A 12,457-nucleotide genomic window follows, 5' to 3' on the forward strand; every position below is an offset into this window, starting at 1 on the left:
TATAAAAAATGCATGCATTATAGCTAAGGCTAAAATCTGCTTTGAGCATCGTGCCAATCCCAACCCTTTCAGAGGTAACCACTGCTATCAGTTGGCTGACTTTTTTTTTTTTTTTTTTTTAAGAATTTTGGTAGGAACTTTATAAATTTATTTATTTATTTTTGCTGTGTTGGGTCTTCGTTTCTGTGCGAGGGCTTTCTCTAGTTGTGGCGAGCGGGGGCCACTCTTCATCGCGGTGCACGGGCCTCTCACTATCGCGGCCTCTGTTGTTGCGAACAGGCTCCAGACGTGCAGGCTCAGTAGTTGTGGTTCACGGGCCCAGTTGCTACGCGGTATGTGGGATCTTCCCAGACCAGGGCTTGAACCCGTGTCCCCTGCATTGGTAGGCAGATTCTCAACCACTGCGCCACCAGGGAAGCCCGCTGACTTATTTTTATTGAAGCTGCTCAGTACTTGGGCACTTCCAATCTGAAGACTTACGTCTTTCTTCTATTCTGGAAAAATCTTCAGCCTTTATTTCTTCCAGTATTGCCTCTTTGCCAACCGCCCCATTCTCAACTCCTGGATTGCCTGTTAGATGCTCTCAATCTGGCCTCCATGTCTCTTAATTTCTCTCTCTTTTCCTTCATCTCTTTTTTTTCCTGGGTCAAGTTCTTAGTATTATCTTTAATTTTTTTCCCTGAACTTTGATTGTGTTATAATAGATCAATGAAGAATGCTTTAGAATGTAGTGATGGTTCATACAGTCTACAACAATTTTGGAAAGCACGTGATATTAATATTAAAATGTGGCAATATAGAAAGTTTCATAAAGAAATGAATGTTAAAAGAAAAATATAGTTGCAATCCTTGTAAAAAGTCTTGTCCATTTTGAAAGACTGACAGTGAATTAAAATTTTTAAAGTATAGGAAAAAATGTTTTTCACCAAAAAATTACAAAAATCACTTGCTAGCATTTGTATTTTTTTTTTTTTGTCTTTTTAATTTAATTTTTGGCTATGTTGGGTCTTCTTTGCTATGCGCAGGCTTTCTCTAGTGGTGGTGAGCTGGGGTTACTCTTCGTTGTGGTGCACGGGTTTCTCATTGCGGTGGTTTCTCTTGCTGCGGAGCACGGGCTCTAGGCGCGCGGGCTTCAGTAGTTGTGGCACACGGGCTCAGTAGTTGTGGCTATCGGGCTCTAGAGCGTAGGATCAGTAGTTGTGGCATGTGAGCTTAGTTGCTCCGCGGCATGTGGGATCTTCCCGGACCAGGTATCGAACCCGTGTCCCCTGCATTGGTAGGAGGATTCTTAACCACTGCACCACCAGGGAAGCCCTAGCATTTGTATTTTAACCATTGCTAGCATTTGTAAAATATTAGGAAGTGGAACAATTATTCAAAGGCAGGGACTAACATTCAGCTTGTGAATGTTAATTTGATTTAGCCCAAGTGAAGTAAGGGTGAAATGGGACATTTTGTATCAATACATAGGGAAGTAACCACTCTGTCTCTGGTATGCTGCTCCCCATTCTGCCCCACCGCACGCCTGGCCACCGTGCATAAGCATGCAACCCCTCTGCCTCCCTTAGAAATCTAGTACCTTAATGATGACAAAATGACCACTCAGATTATACTCAATATCCCTAAGGTCAGACGGCCCTGAAAGCTAGCCAGTACCAACTGCTTTCACCAGAGACAAAGATCCTTCTGCAGCAAAGTAAATTACTTTCCAAGACGCCCTTAACCTGTGACCCTAACCCTGTAAAGTCTTTTTATTGCTATTCCTGTTTACTAATTATGACTGCCATTTGTGTCCAGAGCTTTTTTTTTTCAGATACACTTGTTATATTTCTATTTTCTAGTGACAGAGAATGCTTGCTGTACACAGTGCCACGAGTTATCTTTTGTTCCTTTTGTTGTACTTTGGTTTATTACTCATCAAGGCATATTTGGACAGAAAGAAAAACTGGGAAGTGGATTGAAACACACACATGTCTTTAGCTGAGTAACCTCTGATAACACAAGATTTAATTTAGCTTGCCCCTGGAGAAAATTCAAGCAACTCTGGTGTTTATTCAAGCATTCATATCATGGTGTCAATTTCTAGCATAAATCATAACTCTCAACACACATATTCTTTCAAAAGAAAAATAAAAGTAAGTTATTTACAAATATTGTCCTCAGTGTCACTTGATGGATTTTTCTATAGCAGATTGACTATTGAATATTCTACCTGGGTTATTTTGAAATAGATAAACTGAAATATATTCACCAACAAAATAAATTCAGTATATGTAGCCAACTTGTTTACAAGTGTCTTATTTTAAAGGCAGTAGGGAATTTATACTCTGCAATACCTAATTTGTAAGTCAAATTGTTTTGTTTTTTTTTGATAAATTTATTTATTTATTTATTTATTTTTGGCTGTGTTGGGTCTTCGTTTTTTTGTGTGCGAGGGCTTTCTCTAGTTGCGGCGAGCGGGGGCCACTCTTCATCACGGTGCGCGGGCCTCTCACTATCGCGGCCTCTCTTGTTGCAGAGCACAGGCTCCAGACGCGCAGGCTCAGTAGTTGTGGCTCACAGGCCTAGTTGCTCCACAGCATGCGGGATCTTCCCAGACCAGGGCTCGAACCCGTGTCCCCTGCATTGGCAGGCGGATTCTCAACCACTGCACCACCAGGGAAGCCCCAGTCAAATTGTTTTTATTCAGAATTCCATTTTATAGCTATAGAGCGTCACAAACTGTGTCCTAGAGTAAAAAATGTGGGAGGTTTTTTTGGCATCAGTGCGTACAAAAACCCCTGTTGAGATACTTTCCCCCAAATTAGTATTATGTAATTTAAAAAATTATTTTCCCAGAAAAATAGGGAAACACTATAAATACATTACTCTTATGGATAAAAAGAGATAACAACCAAGTGCTCCTTTATTCTTTATTGTAAAAAAAATTTTACGTTCAGTATAATTAGATGTTCAAAGTTTTTTTATTTTTTGGATGTGAACCATTTTTAAAGTCTTTATTGAATTTGTTACAATGTTGCTTCTGCTTTATGTTTTGGTTTTTTGGCCACAAGGCATGTGGGATCTTAGCTCCCCCACCAGGGATCGAACACACACCCCCTGCGTTGGAGGGCAAAGTCTTAACCACCAGGGAAGTCCCTAATTAGATGTTTAGATGTTTCTGTATTAATTGGCCACCCAGAGGAGAAAACTAAGTAAACCACATTAGACTTTGTATTTTTTTATAAATTTATTTATTTATTTATTTATTTATTTTTGGCTGCGTTGAGTCTTCGTTGCTGTGCGCGGGCTTTCTCTAGTTGCAGCGAGCGGGCGCTACTCTTCATTGTGGTGCGCAGGCTTCTCTTTGCGGTGGCTTCTCTTGTTGCAGAGCATGGGCTCTAGGCACATGGGCTTCAGTAGTTGTGGCTCAAGGGCTCTAGAGCATAGGCTCAGTAGTTGTGGCATATGGGCTTAGTTGCTCCATGGCATGTGGGATCTTCCCAGACCAGGGCTTGAACCCGTGTCCCCTGCATTAGCAGGTGGATTCTTAACCACTGGGCCATCAGGGAAGTCCTAGACTCTTAAAAGCTGAATCTTTTTTTTTTTTTTTAATTATATTTATTTATTTATTTATTTATGGCTGTGTTGGGTCTTCGTTTCTGTGCGAGGGCTTTCTCTAGTGCGGCAAGTGGGGACCACTCTTCATCGCGGTGCGCGGGCCTCTCACTATAGCGGCCTCTCTTGTTGCGGAGCACAGGCTCCAGACGCGCAGGCTCAGTAATTGTGGCTCACGGGCCCAGTTGCTCCGTGGCATGTGGGATCTTCCCAGGCCAGGGCTCGAACCTGTGTCCCCTGCACTGGCAGGCAGATTCTCAACCACTGCGCCACCAGGGAAGCCCCAAAAGCTGAATCTTTTTTTTTTAATTGAAATATAGTTGATGTACAATATTATATAAGTTACAGGTGTACAATATAGTGATTCGCAATTTTTAAATGTGATACTCCATTTATAGTTATTACAAAATATTGGGTGTATACCCTGTGTTGTACAATATATCCTTGTAGCTTATTTTATACATAATAGTTTGTACTTTTTAATCCCCTACCCCTGATATTGCCCCTCCCACTTCCCTCTTCCCACTGGTAACCACTAGTTTGTTCTCTATGTCTGTGAACCTGCTTCTTTTTTGTTATATTCACTAGTTTGTTGTATATTTTAGATTCCACATGTAAGTGATATCGTGCAGTATTTGTCTTTCTCTAACTTATTTCACTTAGCATAATGCCCTCCAAGTCCATTTATGTTGCTGCAAATGGCAAAAGTTTCATTCTTTTTATGGTTGAATAGTATTCCATTGTATATATATACCAGATCTTCTTTATCCATTCATCTGTTGATGGACATTTAAGTTGTGAAAGCTGAATCTTCTTTTTTAAAGTGAAGTATAGTTGATTTATAATGTTAGTTTCTGGTGTATAGCAAAGTGATTCAGTTTTATATATATATATATTTTTCAGATTCTTTCCTATTATAGGCTATAACAAGATATTGAATATAGTTCCCTGTGCTATACAGTAGGTCCTTCTTATTTATCTATTTGATATATAGTAGTGTGTATCTGTTAATCCCAAGCTCCTAATTTACCCTCCCTCCTCCTTTCCCCTTTGGTAACAATAAGTTCGTTTTCTACGTCTGTCAGTCTGTTTCTGTTTTGTAAATAAGTTTATTTGTATCATTTTTTTAGAGCCCACATATAAGTGATATCATTTGATATTTGTTTTTCTCTGACTTACTTCACTTAGTATGATAATCTCTAGGTCCATCCATGTTGCTGCAAAGGGCAATATTTCATTCTTTTTTATGGCTGAGTAATATTCTATTGTATATATACCACATCTTCTTCATCTGTTCGTCTGTTGATGAACATTTAGGTTGCTTCCATGTCTTGGCTATTGTAAATAGTGCTGTAAAAGCTGAATCTTAATATTGAACTCTTTTGCAATCTTTTGGTAGCCAGATTACAATCAGTTGAAACGAAATGGGAGTACACCATGAAGAAATTTATATCTGCTAGGGTCTCAGGCCAAGTATCTATCTTCTGAATGATAGAAAAGGGAAGTTCTGTTCTTCTTACTAATTACTCAGTTTTCATTTTGAAGTAACTTCTGTTTCCTGGCTTATTTGTGGCACTTTTTCTTTTTTCTCTTCTCTCTTCTCTTTTCTTCTTTTCTCTTCTTCTCCTTTTTTAGTAAAGAGTACAAATAGACCAGCTCTTATTGGTTTCTGTTCGGGAGAATGTTTCTGACATCCTTTTTCTTTTTTTTTTGTAAATATTGCAGGACAGGTTTCCTTTGGGTTTCCTAAGCCTTTTCTTTCTTGGCAGTAGTCTACAGTCAGATCACAGATGCCGGCAGATTGGAGAGGGTTGAATTCAGCACAGTACAAGAGGCACTGGCTGTAGGAATATAGGAAGCAGGAAGGTGTTGCTCAATAGTCTTCAAAGGTATGCTGGGGTCAATGACTGTGTCTGTCCAATAAACTTGGTGCAACAGCCAACTCTGGCTGGGTGAGACTTTTCAGATGAGTCTTGTTGCCTGGGTTGAGCATCCGTTGCCCAGGCAAAGCCTTAACTAACTTCTTAACTTCTGCTTCCCTTAGCACTTGGTCTTAGAGCAGTGGCTTGCTGGAGAGATGTTAGCTGGTGTGTGATGATGCCTGACACACGGTGCCCTTGTCTAAATCCGGAACCCCCATAGCTGTGATTAGCAGCTGCCTCTACGCTGCTGAGAGATTTCGGGCCGGGCCATCCTCGGCAAAGCCAGGTGGAGGGTTTTGGCCTTTCCTGATGATAAGCCTGCTCACCCAGCTCTTTCTCATCCATTTGCTAATTTGTATGCTTTTAAAAGTCACTTGGAATCTATAATCATATCCCCTTACCCACTTTTATTTCGTTCTTTAATAGAGGTATAATTTCCATAGAATGATATCCTCAGATTGTAAGTGTACCATTAGATGAGGTTTGACAAAGGCATACACCCCTGTAGCCCACAGGTTTCTCAAGATAAAGAATATTTTCATCACCTAAAAAGGTCCTTCATGCCCTTCTCTGTTAATCTCCTCACCCTCATCCCAGGCAACCAGTGCATCCCTGATAATAAAACTTAGGAGGAATTTGGTGTTCTGATTTCTGCATGTAGTGTCATGTCATAAGCAATTGTTCACGGTATTGTATAGAAGGAAGTCATATTGACTGTCAAGTACTTCATGACTATTATCTCATTCACTTTTCACAACAAATTTGTCAAGAATCATTATCCTGATTTTACAGGTGAGGCAACTCAGGTCCAGTGAGGTGAGGCTGCTTAATTGGTAGGAAATTAAGGCTACTGGACTCCCAAGTTTCTGTCCCATTCTGCTCACATTGCCTCAACATAAATCCTTATAAATGACTTTTTTTTTTTTTTTAAATAACAGGGCCCTGCTGAGGTAGGACGAGGGCAAGACTTGACCTAGAAGGCGTCAGAACCCTGGGTCTGTGTGTCCCCCGGGTTTACCGTGGTGTGCTAGAGTCCAAGAGCAGACTATTCAATTTTCAGGTGGACGTCAAGTTGGAAATCAGCTTGAAATCAGCCACAGTGAGAGGATTTACACCAAGGAAATTGGCAAATGCCGCAAACCAGAGCTGTCTTTTCTCCCCAGAGAGCCCGTCGTTGGGCACTGACCAGCACACCACAGGTAGTCTCCAACACGCTGGTCACCCTTTTCTGCGCAGAATCACCCGTGGTCATATAAGCCTTTCTATTTTATTTTATTTTTATTTTTGGCCGTACCACACGGCTCGTGGGATCTTAGTTCCCCACTAGAGATGGAAACCTGGGCCCCCTGCAGTGGAAGCGCGGAGTCCTAACCACTGGACCTCCCGGGAATTCCCACATAAGTCTTTCTAAATAGTGGAGTGGAAAAGGCACAGGAGACCAGGTCTGATCTGAGTTTGGTAGCCCCTGAGATGAGCCACCTTGAACTTGCTGCCCAGACTGGAGATTTAGGTTGATCTTCTGTAAATAAGAGGAGGGGCAAGCCCAGGCATATGAAATTAGGGTCCTGCTAGCACATCTAGCTCGGGCTTTCTGATTCTTCTAGGCCAGGGGCGGGGTCAGGGAAGGACATGATCGGACAGGTTTTAATGGTCTGTTAGCTGTTAATAATGTAGAAGCCTGCCTGGTGAGATAGACCTTAATTTTTGGTTTAGTAAGAGAAGCTGCTGTTTTAAAGTTGCTGCTTGCTTCTCAGCCTGGAAGGACACAGTTACCCAGGGGCTGAACTGTCCAGAAAAGTATTCCTGGAGTGATCCTTATTAGTTATGTATTTGTGTGTGTGTGTGTATGTGTGTGTGTGTGTGTGTGTGTGTGTGTGTGTGTGTGTGTGTGAAGGTGCCCTTTGTGGCCTAACAAGGGCCGCCTCTCCAATTTGGTATCTGGATGGAAACAGGAAGAGGGAAGGAAATTTGTAATCTGGGAACGATCAGATTGAAACACCAACCCTTCTCTTCAAGGGTCAGTGTTATTAGACCATGTCTGAAGGACTAACATGTCTTCTCTCTTCTCTTTCTGTAATTCCTAGTAGTCAGATATTGTTCTTCCTTCTGAATTCACCTTCCTGTCTTTTTTCTTTTAGATTTGAAGTTAATTTAGAAAAAATAGAAAATACAGGTAAACGAAATTAAGGCAGATATGGGGAGGCAGGATGACAGCCCTGAATTCCAAAGCACAGGTACTGCCATGAACTTTCTTGCCCTTATCTATCCAGGCTACCTTTCATTTACATACATATACATAAATAGAAGAGATCTTAATGTGTATGTGCTCTATGTAGCCTGTTATTTTCACTTGACACATTCAGCATGGAAATATACATGTACAGCACTGTTTCCTAATAGCTATCCTTTATTTTTCTGGAGGGATTTCCATTCCATTATTAATTTAACCAAACCCCTGAAGCAAACAATTAGATTGTTCCCTCATTTTTGATATGAATGTATTTCTCATACTTGTTTAAAAACAATTATATTATGGTCCTTGTTTGACCAATTAAAAATTTTTCTTGCCTCTTCTTTCCCCCTCTCTTTTCAAAGGGAATCAATTACAACATTCTGAACATTATAATGTATATCCTTTCATGTCTTTCCTCATGCTCACACAATTATTTTATATATATATAGTATATATACCGTTTTTTGTCATTTTTTTTTTTAATCAACAGTAGGATCATATTATGTACATTTCCATTTAATTTCTTTTTTTTTACCTGGCAATTCAACTTGGGGATCTTTCTTGTCAATGAATGGAATTAATTCATTTTTTTCTTTTAGTTGCAAAATAGTCCATGCTGGTGATGTGCCACAGCTTATTCAAGCATACTCCTATCAATGGGATGCAGGTTGTTTTCAGGTTTTGTTGTGTTTGTTTTGTTTTTGACTTTACAAACAATATTTTAATTAACATTCTTTTGTATCTGTCCTTTAATTGTGCCTGTATTTCTGTTGGATGCATTGCCAGGTGGACAAAAGGGTTTCTGTATTTTACATTGCAAATTTAAATTTAAAATTCACATTCTCATAGCCTTGCTAAGAGTCAAGGTTATCACTCTTCTTATCGTTATTTAAATGCTCATATATTTGATTAGTAAGAAGGATGAACATCTTTTTATAGGCTTATTGGCCATTTGGAGTTCCTCTTTTGTAAACTGTTCACATTCTCTGCCTTTTTCTTTAAAGAAGATTTGCCTTTTTCTTATCAATTTATAAGAACTCTTTTTCTTCTTATCACTTTCATTTACTTGCTTCTTTTTTATTGAAGTATAGTTGATTTACGCTTTGTTAATTTCTGCTGTACAGCAGAGTGATTCAGCTATACATATATATATATCTTTTTTTTTTTGGCCCTGCCACACCACCTGTGGGATCTTAATTCCCCAACCAGGGATCGAAACCGTGCCCTTGCATTGGAAGCACAAAGTCTTAACCACTAGACCGCCAGGGAAGCCCTATATATCCTTTTTAAAATTCTTTTCCATTATGGTTTATCACAAGAACTCTTTATGTAATCAACTTATAGGAACGCTTGTATCTGCCATCTGTGTTAAAGGTAATTTATTGGTCAAACATTTGTCCTCTGACTTTGTTTTTGCTTTCTTTTAAAATGTTTATGGGATAAATGGATCTTATCTTTTACTTAAAGCTTCTTTATTTCCTAGCTTGTGTAAAAGAATCACCCTGAACTCTAGAATCTAGGTTATATACATACCCTTCTAATTTTTCTGTTAAATTTTTGTGTTTTATTTTCATATTTAAATCTTTAGTCCAACTGGAATTAACTTTTGATATAATGAGAGGGGGAAAAACCCAGCTTTGTTATCTGCTAGAGCAGGCTAATACCACTTGTGCTAGCATCATTTCATAAATGACCATATTTTTGATCTGAAATGAAATGCTACCCTTGCCATATGTACACATACATAAATGTTTGTGTGTGTGTGTGTGTATACATAAATCTATTTCTGGATTCTGCTTGGTTCTCTTAATTTTATAGTATTTAATATATGTATTAAGTTATAATATTTGCCAGCTTCTTTATTGCAAGTTTTATTAGCTGGTATGGCAAGACCCCATCCTTATTCATTTTTTATCATTTTCTTGGCTGGTTCAAAATGTTACTCTTCTGCATGAAGTCTGAAATAATTGTATATTTTTTCCATTTGTTTAGGTCCTATTTTATATTGTTCTACAAAATTTTATACTTTTCTACACGTAGGTGCAGTAACTTTTTGTGTGTGTGGCTCTCCTAATTTTTTCTGATTGCTTAATGAGAGTACAAAGAAAAACTATTGATTTTGTCATCCATTGTCATTATCTTGTAGTCATCCTTCTTGCCAAATTCCCTTAATAGTCTGGTAGTGTATTTGTTTCCTAGGGCTGCCATAACAAATTATGACACACTTGGTGGCTTAAAACAACAGAAGTTTTTCTTTCTCACAGTTCTGGGGGCCGGAAGTCCAAAATCAAGGTGGCAGGGGCATGCTGTTTGAGGAAGAACCCTTCCTTGCCTCTTCCAGCTCCTGGTGGCTCCAGGTGTTCCTTGGCTTGTGGCTGAATAACTGTAATCTCTGTCTCTGTCTCACATGGTCTCTTCTCTACTCTGTCCATCTCTGCTCTGTGTGTTCTCTTATAAGGACACTTGTCATTGGATTCAGGGCCCACCCAGATAATCCAGGATTGCCTCAACATCCTTAGCTTAATTACATCTGCACACTCTTTTCCCAAATAAGGTCACATTCGCAGGTCCCAGGAGGTAAACATATCTTTTGGGAGGAGCCACCATTCAACCTACCACAGCTAATTTGGTGTTTTTTGTTATTTGTTTTTCTAACTAGAGTTTACTGGGTTTTCCTGAGTAAATAAAATATCATTCAGCATTCATTAATTCAACAGATATTTATTGAACACCAACTATCAGGCAAGGACTACTATGGGCCAAAGGTTCTAGGTGTTGGGATACCATTAATAAATGAAACATAGAAAACTCCTTGTCATTACAGAGCTTACAATCTAGTGTGGAGAGATAGATAATCAGGCATAAATAAATAGAATATATCGGGGACGATAAACTGCCATAAGAAATATAAAGCAGGCTTAGAGGTAGGGAGTGACCAGAAGGGCTATTTTAGATACAATGATCATGGAAGACCACTGTGATCAGGTGACATTTTAGCAGTGACTCGAATCATGTAAATTACTAGAAGAATATTCTTGGCAGAGGTAAAGGTCTTAGGTGAGCATGTGCTTGATGTGTTTGGGGGATAAAGGGTTAAGTAGAGAAGTGACCAGTTTTAAAAGTATCACTCTGGCTGCTGAGTATAGACTATGGGGGCAAAGGTGGAAGCAATTAGGAGCCAAATTAAATAATTCAGGAGAGAGATGATGGCGGCTCTCCCAGTGATTGTACGGGTGTAAGATGTGTCCCAGTTAGGGGTATATTTTGAAGACAGAGCTGACAGCGTTGCTGATGGATTGGAAAGGGGAGACAAAAGAGAAGGAGAAGAATCAAGAAGGTCACTATATTTTTGGCCTGAACAACTCGGTGAATGGAGCTGTCACTAATGAGATTGGGAAGATTGGGAGAGGACCCGGCTTTGCAGGGAAGATCAAGATTCCTTTTTTTTGTTTGGACACACTGGGAGGCTTGCGGTATCTTCGTTCCCTGACCAGGGATTGAACCCGGGCCACCACAGTGAAAGCGTCGAGTCCTAACAGCTGGACAGTCAGGGAAGTCCCTCAAGATTCCATTTTGATTAGGTTAAGTTTGAAGTGCCTGTTTGGACTGCGGAGTGGAAAAGTTTAGGTGGCAGTGGAATTCCTTGTCTGGAGGTCAGGGGAAAAGTCAGAGCTGGTGATACAAATCTGGGATTGTCAGAATAGAAACAGAATTTGAAACCATGGGATTGGATGAAATAACCCAGGAAGAGAATGTAGATAAGAAGGGATCCAATGACTGTGTCTTGGGGAATTTTAACATTTAGAGGTTGGAAAAGTGAGGAAGATCTGGCAAAGAATACAGAGGAAGAGAAGGCAAAGAGGTAGGGGGACCAGGAGTGTGGTGCCCCACCTGCCAAGTGAAGAAAGGGTTTCTGGGAGAAGGAAGTCATCGACTGGGTCAGAAACGGCTCATCTGGCAGGTAAAGGGGGCTGAAATTTGACTATTCGATTTGGCAACATGAAGGTCATCAGTGACCTTGTTTCAATGCAGGAATGAGGACAAAAGCCTGATTAGAGTACATTTAAGAGAAAATGGGAGAAAAAGTGGAGGCAATAAGACTAGATTATTATTTTGAGATATTTCGCAGTAAGGGAACCAAAGAAGTGGGGTGGAGGCTTCAAGGAATCTGGAAATAACAATTTTATCCTTTGTTTTCCAATATTTATATTAGTTACTTCATTTTCTTGTCTAATTTGATAAAACCTCTGAAAACAATGTTGAGTAATAACATTTAAGTAAGATATCCCAATCTTTTGCCAATTTTGATGAAAATGGTTTTAGGGTTCAAACTTTTTTTTTTTTTTTAACATTTATTTATTTGGCTGTACCAGGTCTTAGTTGCAGCATGCAGGATCTTTAGTTGCAGCATGCAAACTCTTAGTTGCAGCATGTGGGATCTAATTCCCTGACCAGGGATCAAACCCGGGCCCCCTGCATTGGGAGCGCCGAGTCTTAGCCACCGGACCACCAGGGAAGTCCCAGGGTTCAACCATTTAGAATGATGCTTGCTGTTGATGTTTGATTAATAAGTTGTTGGGCTTTTTAAAAAAATCATATTTAAGTAGTTTTAATTTATCCATATTTAAAGGAATTAATGAGGTATAACATAGATACAATACAGTGCACAAATCTTAAATGTATATCTCCGTAAATTTTAGAAATG

Source organism: Balaenoptera physalus, assembly GCF_965194825.1.
Source record: "Balaenoptera physalus genome assembly, chromosome: 1".
Taxonomy (NCBI): domain Eukaryota; kingdom Metazoa; phylum Chordata; class Mammalia; order Artiodactyla; family Balaenopteridae; genus Balaenoptera; species Balaenoptera physalus.